At 36.0% G+C, this 21,602-nt stretch overlaps 1 protein-coding gene and 2 pseudogenes across 32 annotated transcripts in view; 2 read left to right on the forward strand and 1 right to left on the reverse strand.

Annotated features, from left to right (window-relative positions):
- Nucleotides 1-21,602, forward strand: part of EIF4G3 (eukaryotic translation initiation factor 4 gamma 3) — a 234,008-nt gene that overhangs the window by 69,046 nt on the left and 143,360 nt on the right. For all 30 annotated transcript variants that reach the window (XM_081145840.1, XM_081145844.1, XM_081145846.1 and 27 more), the window contains one exon: nt 11,702-11,821. The gene's annotated coding sequence lies outside the window, so the exon portion shown is untranslated. The remainder of the gene's footprint in view (nt 1-11,701; nt 11,822-21,602) is intronic.
- Nucleotides 1,470-1,829, forward strand: LOC308560713 (large ribosomal subunit protein eL33 pseudogene; annotated as a pseudogene). Its single transcript has one exon. The product of its transcript is annotated as a large ribosomal subunit protein eL33 pseudogene (transcript).
- LOC308560414 (histone H3.3A pseudogene) lies at nt 5,651-6,792 on the reverse strand (annotated as a pseudogene). The gene is made up of 2 exons: nt 6,732-6,792; nt 5,651-6,134 (listed from the first exon to the last, which is right to left on the reverse strand). The product of its transcript is annotated as a histone H3.3A pseudogene (transcript).

The following is a 21,602-nucleotide window of genomic DNA, read 5'->3' on the forward strand; positions in this document are numbered from 1 at the left end:
TGTATATGTATGTTGGTAGCAGCATTACTCATAATAGCCAAAAAGTGGAAACAACTCAAATACCAACTGATGAACAGATAAATAAAATATATTATCCATACTATAGATACTATTCAGCAATAAATTATGCTAAGAGAAACAAGTCATCACAAAGGACTAGATATTGTATGATTCCATTTATATGAAACATCTGTAATACTCAGATCTGTGATAGAAAGTAGATTATTGGTTGCCGGGGGCTTGGGAGTTGGGAAGTGATGGGCTAATAAGAAACATGGGGTTTCTCTTTGAAGTAATGAAAATGTCCTACAATTGACTGTGATGATGGCTGTACAACTCTGAATATGAGAACATCCACTGAATTGTACATTTTAAATGAGTGAATTATCTAACGTTTGAATTTTATCTCAAATGAAGACTAGAAAGAGACAGACACAGAAGCTAGCGCCAAGAAAGCAAGCTGCGTAGTAATGAGAAAGGAGATGATTTTCACATGAGAATTAAGTTCAAAAAACCAACTTGATTAAATAACTTTAATCTAGGGCTTCAGAGATGATTTATGGTTTCTACCTAAAGGCATCAACAGGAAACCTATGAAGATTCACTTGTGGAGCAGGAAAAGACATGGCAGACTTAGAAGTATTTTATCCTACTCACCTAACCTGAATTTCAGATCACTGGCTTCGCTGGCACAATTGCAAACAATATTTCTATCTTAGTTACCCATTCACTTTTAGCTTCTTCTATTCCATACGCTGGAAGCTGAGTTACGGAAAATACCATAGGAGAAAACATGACCATATCTAATTTCAGCTCCGTCATTTAACAGCTGTGAAACCCATGATTTTTCCCTTTCCTACACTGTAAAATAAGGAAATCTCAGAGGGATGTAATGAAGATTAGAAATCAAATTGGAGAGTACCTAATATAGTGCTTGATACACAAAAATTGGAAGCTACTAGTATTTCTATCCACAAATTAAACTTTTAATTTCATGAAGACCATTATAAGAATATACAAATTATTTTAAAATTTAATTTGTTATCTAGAACATACAAAAACCATAGACTACATGAATTTGTTTATATAAGTGCAAGATCAATGACGATTTTTAGACTATAAAAATATTGAATTAAGAAATGAGTTTTATATTAATTTAGGTTAGTTATAACATCAAAGGATTTTACCAGCTGAGGGATATGCATGAGGTAACAAAGCTCTTTAATTCACTTCTATCTGCTTTGTTAAAAGTCCACAAAAACAAATTAGCAAAAACTACAGCAGAACTAAGAGCAGATCATGAAACCTTCCTTCAAGAACAAATTAATTAAAAATAAAAATTTAACACTGAATCATTGGCTATTGAAAAAAGGACTAATTCACAGACTCTGTAATAGAATAAATTCCTATATACTTTGAAAAAGATTCTTCCTTTTTCCGCCACCTTGGGCCCTGTGGAGGCTGCCGGGAGCAGGACTTCTATGCGGACAAGCATGTCTGGTAGGCGGTGGCCCAAGGCCATTTTTGCCGACTACAAGCGAGGTCTCCAGAACCAGAGGGAGCACACAGCTCTTCTTAAAATTGAAGGTGTTTACGCTGGAGATGAAACTGAATTCTATCTAGGCAAGAGATGTGCTTATGTATACAAAGCAAAGAACAACACAGTGACTCCTGGTGGCAAACCAAACAAAACCAGTCATCTGGGGAAAGGTAACTCGTGCTCATGGAAACAGTGGCATGGTTCGTGCTAAATTCCGAAGCAACCTTCCCACGAAGGCCACTGGACACAGAGTCCGTGTAATGCTGTACCCCTCAAGGATTTAAACTTATTGAAAAGTAAATAAATAAAATGGATTTGTAAAAAAAAAAAAAAAGGTTCTTTAAGGAGATGATCACTGGTTCCCAAAGGTGCAATATTTTCAGTACAAACATACTTCATTTTATTGCACTCCACTTTATCGCACTTGCTGTTATCAGGCTACAGTTGTACTAGTGTCATTTCTTTCCACTTAACTCTCTTTCCCCTCACCATTTCTTGTTTGTAGAACATGTTTCACCTTCTTACCTCTGTACCCATTAGTTTTGTTTTCAAAATGCTGTCTCTAATTCTTGGTCTGATATTGAAGCCTTTTACTTCTCAAGGTGCAGCTCCCATGCCACCAAACCTTTCCAGAGTTTCAGACATAGTTATCTCTGGTTTTCAGCAATACTTTAAATATACTTCCTGGAGCATTTTTCACATGATTTTCTTTCTTTCTTTTTTTTAAATATATCTTTATTGACTTCAGAGAGAGGAAAGGAGAGGGAGAGAGAGGATAGAAACATCAGTGATGAGAGAGTCACCTATCAGCTGCCTTCTGCACCAAGCCCGCAACCCGGGCATGTGCCCCAACCGGGAATTGAACCCCAATCTCCTGGATCCTAGGTTGACGCTCAACCACTGAGCCACACCCGGCCGGGTCACATGATTTTATTTATTTATTTACGTGTGACTTCCTTTCTGTTGGAGCTCTTTAAGGACAAGGGCTGTTTTATCTTTATAGCTTAATCCAGTGTTGAGGCTTGCTCAGTGTTGAGTATAGAACAGAGCAGGTGAAGTTAGAATCATATCAAATTGGCTTGTATTATGATCACTCTGTGGTGTCTCTTTTGTGCTAACATCAGTAGACCCATTATTTAAATAAAGTTTTTTGTTATATGTCAATTATACTTCATAAAAAAAATTAACCAACCTAAAAAAAATCTGCTGTTGTGTTTTTTTCTTCTCTGTGGTGCTAGGTTCATATTATTCCTAGGACTGCTGAAATTGGATTGATTGTCCTTCAGTCACCTTTGCCTTTGAAATTCTGAGATTCTGACTTTGGTTTCATTTTAGTTTAGGACATTACTGATTTATTTTATCACAATCTTGTATTTTTGTTTGTTTGGAATTATAAGAAGAGAAATAAACCATATTGATTCCATAGGGAGAGTGAGCACAGTCTTGAGTGTTTAACAATTAACATTGACCAAATTGATCCAGAAATAAATTTTAGCTTTGGGTTTTGCCACCTGGTTTATAAATTTCAGACTTTTTTCTCTTTTCATTTGCTAGTTTTTATAATTAGCTTAGAGACTACCCACAACTTTGATAATAACTTACCTCTAAATTTATTCTCTATAGCCTTGACTCCTTTTTTGAGCTTAGATTCATAGTATATGGTATACTCTTGGTTACCTTTTTGCCTATACATATTTGGAGGGCAGGCAGTTTTTCTTATTTCATGTTGCTAGCATTGTTACTGATTCGTGATCAGTTAATCATTGAAAAAACAACTAATCTTTCTCTTGTTTCCATTGCCAGTTACTAAATATGAAAAGAAATAATCCTCAGGTGATAATGGAGTCCATGATAGAACTGTCCATGATAACATTTTTTTTTTTCAAGTATTTAAGTATTACTCAAATCATAGGAAATTGCCTTTTTAAAAATGTCAGAAACACTTGAACATCTGGAATTTCATGTGTTTCAACCTAATAAATGTAGCTAAGAGTAGAGCAAAGAGGAAATTTATTGACTTTCTCTTTTTCTTGGTGGTAGGTGGGGATTGGCAGTGATAATTCCAGAGAAAACTTGAGAGATGTCATGATACTGAGTAAAAATGTTTAGTATCTACTGTAGTACTACTATTTTGTTGACAGGGCAGCTTTTGTTTCCTACTCTCTGTATAAATATCTGTAGATATTGGCCAAGAAATGACTTGAAGGAAGAACTAGGATGATACGAAAAACTAACCAGGGGGAATCTTTACTTCCCATTTAAGCTGCTAGAAGATCATAGAGTATTGAAATTAGCCAAGTACAGAAAGCTTTGGGATCTTTCCAGACTACCCCAAGTTGAACTTGGTCATTTCCATGTGGGAGTTGCAGCTGTTGGAATGTTTGTAGATGACCTCACTAAATAAACTTTATCTTGGATAAAAAAGTAAGGGATGGATGGCTCTCAGACACAAACCTTGTGCCTTTTTTACCTTATGTTAGTAATTTGTTGCTGAAAACATTAATATTACTTGATAGGAATTCTGGAGTTTTCCTTTGTAATGCTTTTAGTAAAGATTTAATTACTATGTGTTTTTAAGTACTACGTTTTTATTTCATGTATTTCTACATATTTGTAATAAATAAATAAATAAAACATTATGCTTTATATATTTAGCACCATATCTTTCAAATTGGTCAATGCCAGTTTGTCCAGAATCCTGTCATGAAAGAATGATTATGTTTGGGAAACTTTAATGTTGTTTATGTTTTATTATTATTATTTGAAAAGTATAGTTTATGTATGATAGCTCTTAGTTAGCCGGGATATTTTATTGAATCAGGTAATTTAGTGCTAAATAAATAAATTTTATACCTACTGAGTAATCTTAGTTTGCATGATTTTTGTGGTTTACCTTTATATGTTCAAAAGGTCCTTCTATTTATATTGGTCAGCAATCACCAAAAATTTTATAGGAGATTATTTTTATGTAGAAATTTTGAGTGAAAATGCACTAGTTAGCTGAAGTTTTCACTAAGTCAAAGTTTTAGAGTTTTTTCTCTCTTGCAGCAATACTTTCATATTTTTCTACTCTTTAGAACAATAATATACCTAATATCAATGTAACTAATATTTTACCCCAGGTATTTAGTAGTTTACTTGTTTTTGTTTCTAATCTTTTTTAGGGAGTGAAAGAAGATTGTAATATACATGCATGAAAATACATAAAACATAAAAGCATAAAAGTAGAGTTTAGCAAATTATTTAAAAGCAAAAACTATCTTTTTCTAGGTTAAAAACAAAACATTATGTGGCCTTTCCTGTTCACAACTCCCCCTCTTCCCAAAGTAATAGATCTGTCTGCCTTTTAAAAAAAAGTTCAATGCTTTTATTTACAGTGCTGCCATCCATTTTTGCATTTCTTTTTTAAAAGTTTATCATTATCATTATTTTTTTTATAGTTTAATGTATTTTAATAGCAAACTTACAGGAACAGCACAGAAGACAGACAACATTAAAAACATGTACTTGCATGTAGGACAACTCAGAAAAGTATAGTGAATTGATGGAATCTGACATTGTCCAGAAAAATTTAGCAGGTTTATTTATATTGTTATGAAGTTGAACTGCTGAAACTTGTTCACTGAAACATTTTTTTTTCTTTTTAAAATATATCTTTATTGATTTTAGAGAGAGGAAGGGAGAGGGGGAGAGAGAGAGATAGAAACATCAGTGATGAGAGAGTCATTGATCGGCTGCCTTCTCCACGGCCCTGACTGGGGATCGAGCCCGCAACCCGGGCATGTGCCCTGACCAGAATCAAACCCCGATCTCCTGGATCCTAGGTCGATGCTCACCCGCTGAGCCACTCCTGGCTGGGCTTCACTGAAACATTTTGACTTGCATTAATGCTTTATGTTCCCACATTTATATTAAAAAAATTCATACACAAATGAAAATGGAAAAACTATCAAAACTTGTTTTATGTCCCCTATTTTCAACTTTCAACCATATTCTTAGGTACCTTTGACCCCATGGGAAAAAAATATTTAATGTTCAGAACTACCAATAACAGGAAGAAAAGAAATTTTTTTTTTTAAAGAATGAAATGTTTCCCATCATAGTGGGCTCTTAAATACATTTTCCACGTATGCTGCATGCTAGCTGGATGTCTTTTGGCATAATTGTTACATGTTTGGCATGGATAGCACACAGGTTGGTGTCTTCAAAAGGCTAACCAGATAGGCCTCACTTGCCTCCCGCAAAGCACCAAAAGCTGTACTCTAGAAGCGCAGACCTGTTTTGAAGTCCTGAGCAATTTCTTTCACCAGATACTGGAAGGAGTTTGCAAATCAGTAGTTCAGTGGACTTCTGATAACGTCTAATTTCACGAAGGGCCACAGTACCAGGCCTATAACGATGCGGTTTCTTCACCCCTCCCGCAGAGGGCGCACTGTTGCGAGCGGCTCTGGTAGCCAGTTGCCTCCTTGGCGCTTTACCGCCGTGGATTTGGATTTGCGGGCAGCCTGCTTTGTATGAGCCGTGGCACAGACACCTCTTACCCTCCTGTGGCTGGAGGAGGCGCAGGCGTTAGAGAGCGATGGCCGCTGCAAACCTTAAATTTATTTTTAAATTACAGTTGACATACAATATATTATTTTTTTCAGGTGTTCAACATAGTGATTGGACACTTATATATCTTACAAAGTAATCACCCTGCTAAGTCTAGTACCCACCTGACACCACACAGTTATTACAGTATTATTGACTGTATTCCCTATGCTGTACTTTTCATCCCCGTGACTATTTTTATATCTGGCAATTTGTACTTCTTAATCCCTTTCACCTTTTCACCCAACTCCCCTCTCATGTGGTGGCCACTGATTTGTTCTCTGTATTTGAGTTTGTTTCTGTTTTGTTTGTTCATTTATTTTCTGTGTATAAGTGAAGTCATGTGGTATTTGTCTTTCTCTGCCCTTCTTTTCACTTAGCGTAATACCCTCTAAGTCCGCCCGTGTTGTCACGATTAGCCAGGTGTCATTCTTTCCTGTGGCGAACGTTCCGCTGACTGCCTGCGCCAGCTCTTCCTTATCTCCTTGCCTGGTGAGGGACACTTAGATTGCGTGTGTGTCTTGGCTATTGTAAGTAATGCTTAGTGAACGCAGGGTGCTTGCGTTTTTGAATTCGTGTTTTGGATTCTTCGGATGAGTACCCAGGAGTGGCATTGCTGGGTCATAGGTAGTTCTGGTCTTAATTTTATGAGGAACCGCCATACCGTCTTCTGTAGTGGCTGCACCAGGTTACAGTCCCCCCAGCAGCGAGTGCACAAGGGCTCCCTCTCTCCGCACTGTTGCCAGTACTTGTTGTTTGTTGATGTATGGATGAGAGCCGTTCCGACATGTATGTGATACCTCATTGTGGTTTTCATTTGCATTTCCTTGATGAAGTTAAATGATCAGTGATGTTGAGAGTCTTTTCATGTGTCTTTTGGCCATCTGTATGTCCTCCTGGGAACAATGTCTGTTCAGGTCCTCTGCCCATTTTAAGTCAGATTGCTTTGATTTTTTTTATTGGTATTTATGTTGTATGAGTTCTTTATATATTTTGGATATTAACCCCTTCTTGGATGTGTCAGTGCATTTATGCATTTCTGAACTAATATAGTGTAGTCAAGTTTTGCCTGTTTTGGATCTCTTTTTGGAATCTCACTGCTTATTCTTCTGCTATCTTACGGTCAGTATCATTTATGAGTGCCGTTCAGATTGTGGTGTGTTTTTCTAGTTTTTCATTTAATTTCTTGTGTAGGAAAATATTATCGATCCATTTTGCTGTTAATGAACAGTGTGTCATTTCCAGTTTGTGGGTGCTAAGAACAATACAACTAGGAACATTTTTATGTTTTTCACAAATCTAAACCTAGATGTGGAAGAGCTGGGTCATACAGTATGCCTATTTTAAGGTTGCTAGCTAATGCCAAATTCTTCCCCAAAGTGGTTGTATCAGTTTACATTTGCACCAGGAAATGAATAAGAATTCTGAAAGCTCCGTGTTATTGCCAATGCAAGAATATAATATCTATAAAAAATAAAAAGTTTCTTGGGCATATTTTCTTTTGCACTTAAATATAACGTACATGCATTCACATGTGCGGGCGCGCGCGCACACACACACACACACACACACACACTGCACTCCAAGAATGGTTGATTAATTTTGCTTAGGATTAATATTATATAAAAGATATTTTATAAAAGATATTTTATATATATATATAGCTTTGGAGATGGTTAAGGAGTTGCCATAATGAGATATTTTATACCTCTGCTCCCTACCTCTATAATTGAGATGGTAGTAATATCTTTGAAATAATGGTCAAACATGTTTTTTTCTTTATATGAAAACTTTTTATCACTGCCTTCGAAGGACATAAATTACAACAGTATGATCTGAAATAAAATAACAGCCATAGAGAAGAAACTTTAGCCAGAGATGAGAAGATTCGGTAATCATTAATTTAGGAATGTTTTGAAAGACGTATTCCAAGTTTCGTGTCACTTTGCTTTTTATTGCCAACAGCTTCATTAGCCCTGTGCCGTTTCCGCGGGATAGGATTGTGTTAGGTGCTTACAGTCTGTAGAATGTCTGATTAAAGATGGTGTACCTTTTCCCTGGCAGAGGTGTTCAACTATGTATTACACTAAAGAAAGCGTGTACTCTGCAGTGTAGTGTGACCCTTGCAATAGGGATCTCTTTGAATTAGAGCTCAATGAAGGTCAGAGATTTATTGTATGTAGCAGCTTATTTCTAGGAAGAATATATATTTTTTTAGAATAGCATGCTTATACTTCTCTTATTTTGATACAGATTTCTTTTCTTTGGCTTGCTTTTATTAGTAGGAACCCCCAAATTTAGTTGGGAATGCCCTACCAGAATATATAATACCAAAGGATTTCTGCAGTTTGGCATAGTTGTTAGGAACAGCATTGGATGTACACCTCTGGGCTATTTACCTATGAATGTTGTTTTCATTGGCACTTGCTTTAAGGAATAATTTTTAAAAATTTTAAATTGACTTGAGAGAAAGAGAGAGACCAGACTGACAGACAGACATCAGTTTGTTGTTCCACTTATTTATGCATTCTTTATTTCTTGTATGTGCCCTGGTGGGGGATCAAACCCTCAACGTTGGAATATTGGGACCGTGCTCTAACCAACTGAGTGACCTGGCCAGGACAAAGAAAATTTTAATGTAGCAATAGCATAGTACTTTTGGCTTTGGCAAAAGGCCTTTGCTCTTTCTCTGAAACACTTGTTTTTATGGGGTGATACTACTCTTGAAAAGTGCACTCAAGCAGTTTTCAGATAAAAAGGAACCAGATGAACAGTAATCTCTATCTGAAATCAGTGAAGTAGTTCTTTTGGGTTTTTTCATTATATAGAATCACTTTATAGTTCTGAAGAGTATATGTTTTTTTCTTTTTTTATTCCTGATTATTTTACATGTATATTTATGTTGGTAGCAGTCCACATCTATATATACTTTTGTCTTTAGTCCAATTATGTTACTTTATTTTCCTATTATTTGTTATTTCTGCCCTTTTTTGCTATCGTAGTGCTGCTGGATATATAAGTTCCTAATTTTTGAGGTAAGATTTTTTTTTTTTTTTAAGGGTATGTATCCCAAAATGGAATCATTTTTGAGGTAAGGTTTTAATAAGGCAGTTGTGATGTATGCTCTATAGTTCTGGGGATGTAGTAAACTCATTTACAGTATTTTATCTGTGTCCTATTTTTTGAGATCCCTGCCAGTAGTAGAGTGAGGTTTTTAAAATTTAACTTATGCTATTAATGACATGCATGTAGCAATATATTTTATTTTTAAAATGTTCACTTATTTATTTTTAATCCTCACCTGAGGATATGTTTTTATTGATTTTAGAGAAAGAGGAAGGGAGAAGAGGGAGAGAGAGAAACACCAATGTGAGAGAGAAACATCGATCGATTGCCTCCCATACACACCCCAACCAGAGATTGAACCCTAAACCTGGGTATATGCCCTGACTGGGAATTGAACCTGTGACTCTTCTGTGCACGGGACAATGCTTTAAACAACTGAGCCATATCAGCAGGGCACAGTATATTTTAATATTTATTCTTAACAAATAGATTTCTTTTTTTATATTTTTCAGTACTATGATTTATAATCCTACGTAAGTTTAGACTTGTTTTATCAGGATGAATTGGATTTTAAATAGCTTTATATAACTTTGTGGCCCTCACTTTAATATTAAAAATATCCATTTTGATGTTTACTTTAGTGGAATATCAAAATAATTTATCCTAAAACGTGAAATAATATAAATTTATGAAGCCTTTTCGGTGACAAGTTTGCTTGTAAGAAATCTTTATTTCTGGTTATTAGTTTTCTAAAGTAGATGTTTAAATAGCAGTCCCATTTTTATCCTTTGAAAAGTTTCTGATGAGATTTATAAATGCTATAATGTTTAATGGTAAACTATACCCTTATAATCATTTTTTTACTCAAAATTTGAAACAGAGTTTTTCTAGAAAAGCATAGGTATTCAAAAAAGCAAGGAAGACATTTAATTTGTTACATTTTAGCATCATTCATATCTCTTTTAAACTAAAGTTTTTCACTGCAGTTCTCTGTGAGTCCATTTTATTTCAGCATTGGGGTCAGACAGCTGAGCCTTTAGGTGTTTATGTCTGTTTTAGATAGACATAAAGGATTCTAAGGCTCCGTTACCTGGGAGTAGATTTTCTTCAGAGCTTCTGACTCTAATGCCATTTGGAGACCACTTTCTAAGAACTCAGATGGAGAAAATATCTCATTGAATGTTATTTCTTTAAATTATGAATATAGGCAACTGTATTTTAATATAGTTGGTTTTTGTCATAATTCTATGTATTTTAGTTATTAAAAATGCGATTCTAGGAAGAGGTCTTTAGTTTCCACTATATTGCAAAAGGGTTCATGGCCCATTGAAATTAAAGAACCCCACCCTATGGAGAATGGATCCTTTAGTGTTAGATGACTGCAGAATTGCCTTCCATTCATGGAGGGCAGTGCTTGTCTGGGTTAGACTATGGTAGAGAGGAGCTGGCTAGGATCGATTGCTTGACTCTAGAAAGGGGCCTGAGTGAAGTGATCTCGTATCAATCACAGGCTGATATGCAGTTTATTGCCAGCAAAAAGTGGGAAAATGTAATTTTGTTTATATAAAATGCTAGTTAGTTTTCTGCTGTAGAAGTTCATGGCTATTGAACTATTAGAAATTAAAAATGAGGAAAAAAAGAAACACCTATAATGCTTTCTATTAAGATCTTTATGTCCTTTCAGCTCTTTTTAATATGACATATATACTTTTGAGTATGTGTATATTTGTGTGCATATATGTGCACACATATATAGACAGTATATATAGAAACCTATACACATGTGCAAGTACATGTATTTTAAAAAATTTATTGATTTTAGAGAGCCAGGAAGGTGTAGAGAGAGAGAAACATCAGTATTTTGCTCCACTTATTTATGCATTCATTGGTAGATTCTTTTATGTGCCCTGACTGGGGGCTGAATCTGCAACCCTGGCTCATCGGGTGACACTCCACCCAACTGACCTACCCGGCCAGGGCTGTACATGTACTTTTTAAAAACAAAAATGAGATTATACTGTATAAGTAACTTTCCCTTTTTTGGGTTCAGGATTATTGAAGTATAATTTACGTAAAGCTCACGTTTTTTGAGTGTACAGTTACATGATTTTTGACAAACACATAAGACATGTAATCCCCACTGAAATCAAGATACAGAGGTTATGTCACTTCCCCCAATCTCCTTGTCCTTTTGTAGTTACCCTCAGCCCCTTGTAATCATTGCTCTCTTTTTTGTTTCCTTAAAAAATGTAACATAAATGGCATTGTATATTATGCAGCTTCAAGTCTGGCTTCTGTTATTGAGCACATTTTTCCCTTTAAGGGTTTTGGTTTTAGATTATACTTCAAGAATCTTCTGTCAAATTGATGGAAATATTCATGTTTATTATTTTTCTGAGAATTTCAGTGCTTCAATATTGAAAATTTTAAAAGATTGCCAATTTAGCTATTTTTGTTACGATCAGTTTACTGGTACACTCTTTCTAAATATTGATTTCCTCACAGGTAGCAAGACAGCCGGGACCCCCGACCCCTTCCCCTTATGCAGCACATGAAATAAACAAGGGGCATCCAAATCTTGCAGCAACGCCCCCGGGACATGCATCGTCCCCTGGACTCTCTCAAGTAAGAAAAACTACTTAAATTTTTTTTCTATGTAAAAGTGGCATTTCTGTTTTCTAAAGCAAACTTTTAAACAATAACTTACATTACTTAAAGAGCAATTTCTATTTCGTCTTTCGTATTTTTTTAGACAAAAAAATAATTTTATACATTAATAATTTTAAACATTTCATTTATGGAGTCATTCAAATTGAACTGTCAGTGATACTTAGTTTTCCTTTTCGTTGTTTTAGAAATTAGAATGTGAAATCAACTCAGTCGGGTTATGTAGTGGGCTGCGATGGTGATGGTCCATGGATTAGATTTCCTGTTGTCTGTGGAAATGCTAAGCACAGGACTTTTCACTGGGGAATTGTGATTGATTATGGTATTTTTTTTAACACTACAGTTTCCATTATTAGTAAAGGACAAGTTTCAAATGGCCCATGGTTCCTATTATCTTTTGGATTTATCCAACTTCCAGACTTTATTTTCCTTTTAACAGTCTTGTTTTACTAAAGAAAAATTCTTAGTGTTGCCTCACTGTTGTTGACTGACTGTTTCAGGCTTTGCAAACTTATTTTTCTTTACTATTAAGATAGTGATTTTATTTACTGCATGCAAGCTTTTTTACTTTTGTGATTTAAAAAATTTTTTTGTCATAAAGAAAATAAATTCTGAGTTTGACAACTCTTGACAAATCAGTCTTTACTAACCAGGATAAAGTAGAGGAAGTTTTGAAATTTTTTTTCATATTTCAGTTTTTAAATTGATGAGTATTTACTTTCCTTCAAAAAAGAAAGCAAAGTACAGTTGATAATTTTTATACTCCCCTTCTCTCCCATTGTGACTGTCTCAGGTAGTCTGTGAGGTAAGTGGTGTTTGGAAGCTGTATTCATGGCATGTGAAGATTTGATGTTGGCCTAGAAACCTTCAGTACGGACTGCTCTGAGTTGGCTCTGTTGGTGCCAAATCCTATGTTTCTTTTTTTTTATTTTTCCGTTAATAATATGCCTATTTACTTAAAAATTTACATCTTGTTGAAAATTTCTTCGACAAATATTGTCATTAAACATTTTGCAAGTTAACATGCCTTTACAAATGTCATTAGTATGAAAGATAGTTACAAAGGCCTAAAAAATATTTAGGTCATTTTTTTAAAAATTTTTTAAAAATTCAGATCATTTAGGTCTGATTAGAGAATTTGAGCTCCCTTGTCATTGGTTGGTTTTTATTTACAAAAAACAGTTGCAACCATGTTTATAAAGTAGGACTTCACCAAATGTTTTCCTATTAGGTGAATTTCCTGTTTATGCAGTGTTATAATTTACCATGAAATATGCCTAAGGTAATTTTTATATGTTTGTTTGATTATGCTTTTCTTTGCATTACATGTAGCTAAGAAAAAAATCTCAGTGACGTTCTTTCAAAATTTCTGTGGTTGGATTTTAAGTGTTGCTGTAAGAATGATAGTTAAGTGCAATTACCAGACATTTTTTTCATTTCTAGATGGTGGGAAGTCCAAGATCAAGGTGCCAGCTGATTTGGTTCTTGGCAAGGGCCTTCTTGCTATGTCCTCAAAAGGTGGAGGTAGACAAGCAAGCTCTCTGCTGTATTTTTTAAAGACACTAATCCCACCATGAGGGCCCCACTGCTGTGGCCTCATCTAATTTCAATTGTCTGCCAAAGGCCCCATGTCCAAATACCATCACATAGTGAATTAGGGCTTCAACATGACATGCGGGGGCACCTCATCCCATAGCACTGTTTATGTGTTTCAGAGAGTTGGGGAAATGGGCAACTAGGACTATAGTAGAAAGAAAGGTCAGTAGAGGGGATAAATACCATAGACATGTGGAATATTATTCTGTGTTAATTAGGTGGATGGGGTATCTGTGCTTATTTTGGGTAGGGGTGGGGTGTTCAGTTTGCAGGGATGTGGGAGAAGGGAGAGGACAAGCTTAACACAGGATTGTTTATCTTATCAGGGATCAGATGAGAAAGTTTACTTGAAGTGTTTTGCTAACTATAAAGTGTAATATAAAAATACTAGCATCTTTATAGAACTAAGAATTGTGAATTTCAGTGACTCAACACTCAATGAAAAGTACACTATACAGACATTATGAAGCTTTGTGGTGATAAGTTCTGTCAGTGAATAGTGAAGGAGAGGTTAAGTTAGATTTAAAGCAAGTAGACTCATTTAAAGCAAGTAGAATCTTTGAAAGCAAATAGAATCAATGAACTGTAAACAATGAATATTATAGATTGATACATAGAATGACGGATATGAAAGTAAAATGTTACACTTACCAAATCAACAGTCTTTTTTTTTTTTTAGTGCATACATTTATTTACTGTTCCTTTTTCTCAAATGTCCAGTCATGCCAATAATTAGGTAACAAGATGATCTAAATCTGATTCTAAGCTCTTCATCCATTGATGGGCCCCCCTTTTTTTTCTTTGTGAGGAATGATAAACTCTCAAGCTATCTGAATTCTCTCTCTCTCTCAAATGATGGCTTTTCTGTCTGCCTAGTATTTTGTTCCATAGCTACCTAAGTAGGTGATATGTAGAAGAAAGAAACTGTGTTGCCAATATTTTTTTATATTTCACAGGCAAAATAAAGCTTTTCAGTTACCTGCCAATGATACTCCATTTTCAGGTACTACACTGTATTACTCAGGATTCTGTTTATTATTTCAAATCTTATTACTCTTGATCTGTATTAAAATTGTCTATCTTCTTTTGCTGTTCAATTCTAAAATTGTGACCTTTTTGTTTAGTACAGTTGACTATATGACAACCTAATTCATTTAGCAGTGTGGCTGTTAGAGCTTTGTCAGGGGAAAAAGGAACCACACTAAGTATTTCAAATAGAGGGGATGAACTGCATGCGTTTTTTACACTAGTTGACTGTCAAGGAGATGCTGCGGTAATCCAGAGGTTAGTAACTGTAGGAAGCAGCTAAGGGAATGAAAGCAAAATGGCAGTGTTGCCAGAATCTAGGAGCTTGGAGGAAGGGTCCTTTAGGACTGTTGGTCAGACTTCTGAGAAGGAAGTTACTGCAGGTTGGTCCTTGAACTTCAGAAACTCAGGTGAGAGAATGAAGTGAGGGGTGAGGCTGGTACTTTGAATATCAAGTGTGCATGCCTCTCTGCTGCTGGCATCTGTAAATGGCTTTGAGAGGCTAGGATTGTGAGTGGAAATGGTGTCTGGAGCTGCACTGATAGGCGAAAGCACCCCTCCTACTTACAGGGTGGTGGGTTAGAGCTGAAAGTCAATAGGTAAGTAACTGGCACAAACAATGGTAAAAGGATGTATAACTTCCTTGCAAATAAACAATAAAATGGGATCAGTAGACCCCAGTGAATTTAACAATAGCCAGAAAAGGGGATGATAAAAGTAAATGTCATAAAATAGTGGGGCTGTAGAACATGTTGATAAGTGTAAAAATAATGAAGTTAAATAAGTTCCCCGATTAAATATGACTCAGATTTGTCAAAAACTGAAATCTAGATATATGCATTTAGACATGACACAGAAAGGTAGAAAACAAGAGCATTGGGAACATTAACAGGAAAATGTTAATAAAAAGAAAGCAGGTATAAGCAACTTTTAGAAGTCAACATAGAATTCAGGGCAAAAATCTATATGGGAGACCGGTAATTTCTACAATATAAAGACTTAATTTCTGGAAAATGTAACACCATAAACTCTTAATAATCGGACATATATATATAGCAAATGTAAAAGAAAGTGAAATTGACAAATTGATAATTAGTGTGGGAGACTGACATCTCAGAGAAATGGACAGATTAGTAAGTAATCAGATCGGTGTTGGCAAACTATGACCTAAGGGCCAAATCTGGCCCCTTTCTGTTTTTGGTAAAGTTTTATGGGAACACAGTCATAGTAATTTATTTATGAATTTTGTTTTGTGCTATAACCTAGGAGTTGAATAGTTGCTAGAGATTGTATGGTTTGCAAAACCTAAAATATTGTATTATCTCAACATTTACAGAACAAATATTTGCCAACCTCTGACTTAGATCAGCAAACTGTAAAGACCAAGTTTTAAATATTTTGGATTTTGTGGGCCAGATGGTCTTTTGCGTATTCTTCTTTATTTAAGTCTTTCAATATGTCCAGTCATAACCTTTCTTAGCTGGCCTTACAAGAACATGTGCCAAGGGCCATAGTTTGCCAACCCCTGATATAGATAAATGACAAAAATAGTAAGCTTGTTTTTATGTAAATATATAAATTAGCACAAGAATATGTATATGAAAAAGGAATTTTGTCATATTCAAAATAAAAATAATTGAGGTTAATGATTTGAAAATTATAATTATACTTAAGACATAGAGAACTTTTTACTAATTCAACTAAGATAAAAGATTTAAAAAGCTATGGATAAGTTGACTGAAATAACAGAAAATTTGTTTTAATAATTTTCTCATTTAACTAAGTGCACTTTTTTTTTTGGAAATACACAAGGAGCATTTACAAAACTTGGTCATGTGTTAGACTGTAGAGAAGAATGTTAAGTTCCAATCATATTTATATTTTCTGAACATACCTCTACGCAATTAGAACTTAACAAAAGAAAACCTAAATTATGTTTACACTGAAAATCTATAGAATATAATTACTGTTTCGTCAAACACTAATCGAAATTATAATTTATTTTAGTGAACATAATTTTACATTTTTCATAATCTTAAATATAATGTAGATGAATAACAAAATCTACTTATTTGGAAATTTAAAAAACTCTTAAAGATAAAGCCTAAGCAGAAGTTATCGTTAGAAATGAGTAACACGTAGCATTTTCTATCAGAATTGGCCAATTTGTGTCTTCAACAGAATATGCTCCTTTTAATAATAGCAAACTTGATGGTGTCAGAAAATACACATAGGTACATGTGTGTGCGAAACATTTGCATGTCACTAATGATTAGTGATGTTGATCATCTCTTCATGTGCTTATTGGCCATTTGTCTGTTCCTTTGCCCACTTTTTAATTGGATTATTTTTGTTGTTGAGTTGTAGTTCTTTATATATTCTGCTTTTCAGTTCCTTATCAGGTACATGATTTACAAATATCTTCTTTCATCTGGTCATTTGCCTTTTCACTCTGTTGATAGTGTCATTTACACAAAAGTATTTATTTATTTATCTATCTATCTATTTATTTATTTATTTATTTATTTATTTATTTATTTATCTCTGTCTGTCTGTCATCTATCTATCATCTTTATTTATCTTTAATCCTCACCGAGGACATTTTTTCCATTGCTTTTCAGAGAGAGAGTAGAAGGGAGAGAGAGAGAAAGAGAAAGAAACATCGATGTGAGAGAGACACATCAATTGGTTGATTTTCACACGGGCCCAGGAATCGAGCCTGCAGCCGAGGTACACGCCCTTGGCCAGAATCGAACCCAGGACCATCAGTCTGTGGCCGACATGCTAACCACTGAGCCAGAGCAGCTAGGGCTGCACAAAACGTTAATTTTGATGAAGTCTTACTTGTCTTTTCTCTCATTCCCTCTGCCTTTTGTGTCATATCCAAGAAACCATTGCCAAATCAGCAGTTATTTCATTATACCAAATGCAGTATAAACTAACTATTGTGTTTCTTTTCCACTTTTAAAATTTTAAACACATGGAAATTTTATCCTTTTAGAAAACAGTAGCAGGTTTAGAGAAAAAAGTCTTGGGTTACCAAGAGGACAGTCATGCTGAAATGGAGCGGTAGAAATACTACTATGTGCCAATAACAACCCCGGCAGAGTGAGAAAAATCACTGAAAGTCCACCTGCCATGTTCAAAAAGACGCTGAAAAATTCCAAGGACTGTTAAGGGTTCATAGAGTATATCAAAGTTCACATTGGGAGTTAGGGAAGTTGGATGCAGAAGTGATGACTCAGAAGCAGCTGGTCTTATTTACATAACCATTTGGCAACATTTAAGAAGGGATGGATGTAGCAAAAGGAATGGAGGCTGGCCAGCGGGCAAAGAAAGTATCAAGGACCTAGAAGGCATTACTCTTTGGCTTTGAGAGTGATTGTCTTTTAACTTTAGTAGCAGTGAAATTAGGAAGTATAAAACAAAAGGAGGGGAAAACACTGCTGAAGTATGTATTAGGAAACAGGATTATAATACTTGGTCCAACTTGTAGAAAAGATGAAAGCTATAAAAAAGCTGGATGCATACAAAAGACATCCTTCACCAAATCTTTGTGTTCTGCTTAGTTTTACTTACTCCAAAAGTCTTAAGGAATGCAGATTTCTTGAAGAAGTGCCATTTCTAGAGGATCTTTGAGAAAGACAATCTTACACGAGATAATGCTATAACATGCTCTAAAGCTGCATCTAATGCTGTAAGAATCGTAATGACAAATTCTCCTCAAAAATAAAAACTCTTGAGCAAATAAGGGACAGTAGGGGAGGATTTGACCATGGAAACATTTAGAAATAATTTTAAGTAAAAGCTGCCTTTTTTGTTTTTTAATCCTCACTTGAGGATATTTTTTCCATTGACTTCTAGAAAAAGTGGAAGGGAGGGAGGAGGGGAGCGGAGAGAGAGACACACGCACATTGATCGACTGCCTCCTGCACATCCCCCACCGGGGATGGGGAACCTGCAACTGAGGTATGTGCCCTTGACCCAGGAATTGAATCCCAGACCCTTGGGTCTGAGGGCCGATGCTCTAACCACTGTGCCAAACCAGCCAGGGCAAAAAGCTGCCCTTTCTGATGTAACTTGAATTATGGCAGAGTATGAGCCATTGCTTGTTGTGCACTCCTATTACCAGGCTCCTGTGTTTGAGGATAAGATCTCGGTGGTAGGTGACTTTATAGGCCAGAGTTTTCAGAGCAGTTCTCAATGATTTCACTGTATTTTACATTACAGTAACCCTATGAGATAAATATGATTATCCCCACTTTGTAGATTGGGAATGTTGAGTACGAAAAGTGAAATGATGTGTACACCCTTACCCTTGGTGTACCTTAGGTTGCACCAGTGGTAAGAGACTGAGTCCAGATGCCTGGGTCCCAATTCTTTGACATTCTTCCTTGCTGCTTCACCATAATACTTCACCATAATATTTCAACATAATACTTCAATATAATACTTCACCGTAGTACTTGCAGGTTGATTTTAGACAAACTAGGTTTTCATTTGGGATTGCAACCACCATTACAGTGTTGTTTTCATGGAATAACTTTGGGGAACATAAATTTGCAAAATTGTAGCTTTATAAAAATTCAACTACACAATATTTAAACTTCTGGTTCTTAAACGTAGAGCCATATGTCTTAACCTGGAATTCAAAAATTAGTGGAGCAGGAAGTCGTCTTAACAGGACAGAAGCAAAACCTAGAGTGAAGGTTTTGTCCCCTGTGACAAATGAATAAAATGGGAATTCTGGCTAGGAATGTTTTAGATGAGAAGTAGGAGAAGACACTCAAGAAACCAGGGACTAAATAAAGGTGGGGAAATGGAGGGAGGAAAGTAGTAGAGATGTTAGTGGTAGCTGTCAGTAGAAGGTACAGGAGCTGTGACGAATAGCAGACATTGATGGTGGAAACAGAGAGCCAGCAGTGCACAAACTGTAGAATACCTTTGCTGCCTGAAAATTCACTGAACTAGGCACTAAATTCTCCTTATAGGCAGACCAGTGCTTTTAGCACAGTCGCCTTGGGGGAACTGGGACTGGGATTGGGGAGGGAACCGGGTGGTTATTTGTGTACGGAAGAGCTATGGGATAGTATACAGTAGTTACCGTCATGGGAGATCTAGGTATACTGAGAAAGCCATCCTCTTACGTGAGTCCATCATTGTCTAGTGAAAGGCAAGAAAACAGCATTTAAATGTTGAGCTAATTATAAAGCATATAGAAAGACATGATGGTAAATTCAGTATAGTGTTTCCTCGATCTGTATAGTGTGACTGCTCAGAAATGAGAAGGAGATCAGTGGTTCTCAGTCCAGGCTGCCAGCAGAATCTTCTGATGCCTGGCTCCCATTCTCCAGAGATTGTCATTTAATTGCTTGGAAAGGTGCCCAGGTAATTCTTATGTTAAGAACAAAGCTGTGTAACGGAATATCCACCACTTAAATGAGAATTCTCAGGCTTTCTTTGCTGGGGGTGGTTTTCAGTGAAAGGAGCAGAATGTGCCCTCATTTTTAGGCCACATACATAATAAATTGGGCCATTTTTCTTTTTTTAAAATATATGTTTTTCTTGATTTCAGGGAGAGGCAGAGAGAGAGAAACATCAGTGATGAGAGAGAATTGTCAATTGGCTGCCTCCTGCACGACCCCTACTGGGGATTGAGCCCGCAACTTGGGCATGTGCCTTGACCTGGAATCACACAGACCGCCTGGTCCATGGGTTGCTGCTCAACCACTGAGCCACACTGGCTGGACTGGGCTATTTCTTAATTTAGGGAAGGTGGCTTTGGTGATTGAGAAGCTCTTTCTACCTGGTATCTGCAATAGACTGTTAAGTTTTTACAGATAATATACTTTGCATCCCAGTCTGTACTCAAGTAGTTTTTACAGTATTGATTCCCTGGCTGGTGCGGCTCAGTTGGTTTGTCGCTGTCCTGTGCAGTAAGAGGTTGTTAGTTCGATTCCTGGTCAGGGCACATGCTCAGGTTGCCGGCTCATTCCCTGGTGGTGGGTGTGCAGAAGGCAGCCAATCCGTGTTTCTCGCTCACATCAATGTTTCTCTCTCTTCTCCTCCCTTCTTCTCTCTCTAAAAATTGACAAGAATTTTTTTTAAATGATTTTCTACAAACAGTTTGGTACTATATTAAATATAGAACTTACTACCTTTTCTGAGGAGGTGATCTGATTTTCTGTTCTTGAATATTCCCAGAATATAATCCACAAGTAAGCTTTTATATAGAGTCATTGTGGTTAGGTAAGAAGAAATAACTCTCTGAGTAACTGATTTGACATGTTAAGGTATTTAAAGAAATGTAATATGATAGATAAAGGTTCATTATTTTTTTGTACTAAGTATTTCAGTTAACAGTATAATGTGCAGTTTACTTGTCAAAATTGTTTCAGTCTAGAATTCTGTTCATTATGATAAATATTTCTAGAGTTGGATTGATAGAAAGAGAGGCATAACAAGTATAACTGTTGAGATGGGTCATGAATTATATTAAAGCACACATAATTTATGGTGAGTGATGCTTATTAAATATCTGTTTTTGAGGTAACAAAGAATAAGAGTAATTGGAGCCCGGCCGGGCGTGGCTCAGCGGTTGAGCGTCGACCTGGGATCTAGGTGATCGGGGTTCGATTCCTGGTCAGGGCACATGCCCGGGTTGCGGGCTCGATCAGTGACTTTCTCATCATTGATGTTTCTCTCTCTCTCTCTCCCTCTCCTTTCCTCTCTCTGAAATCAATAAAGATATATTAAAAAAAAAGAGTAATTGGATAATCCTAATGCAAAATAAAACACATATTTTGACTTAAAATGAATGGTTGAGTTGCCTAAAACATTCATTTATAAATGTCCAAAAATCACAATTAAGTAAGAGCAGTATTTGTTAGATAACATTTAAAATACAACCCTTTTAATTTTCTAGCTGTCATATCTCTGGTGTGGAAAGAGATTCCATTCAAAATGAATAACCTCTCTACTGGAGTACTTTTTTTTTTTTAAACATATCTTTATTGATTTCAGAGAGAGGAAAGGAGGGGGAGAGAGAGAGAGAGAAACATCAATGATGAGAGAGTCATTGATCGGCTGCCTAGCCCGCAACCCGGGCATGTGCCCT

The sequence above is a fragment of the Miniopterus schreibersii genome (genome assembly GCF_964146895.1).
Source record: "Miniopterus schreibersii genome assembly, chromosome: 8".
NCBI classification, from domain to species: Eukaryota; Metazoa; Chordata; class Mammalia; order Chiroptera; family Miniopteridae; genus Miniopterus; species Miniopterus schreibersii.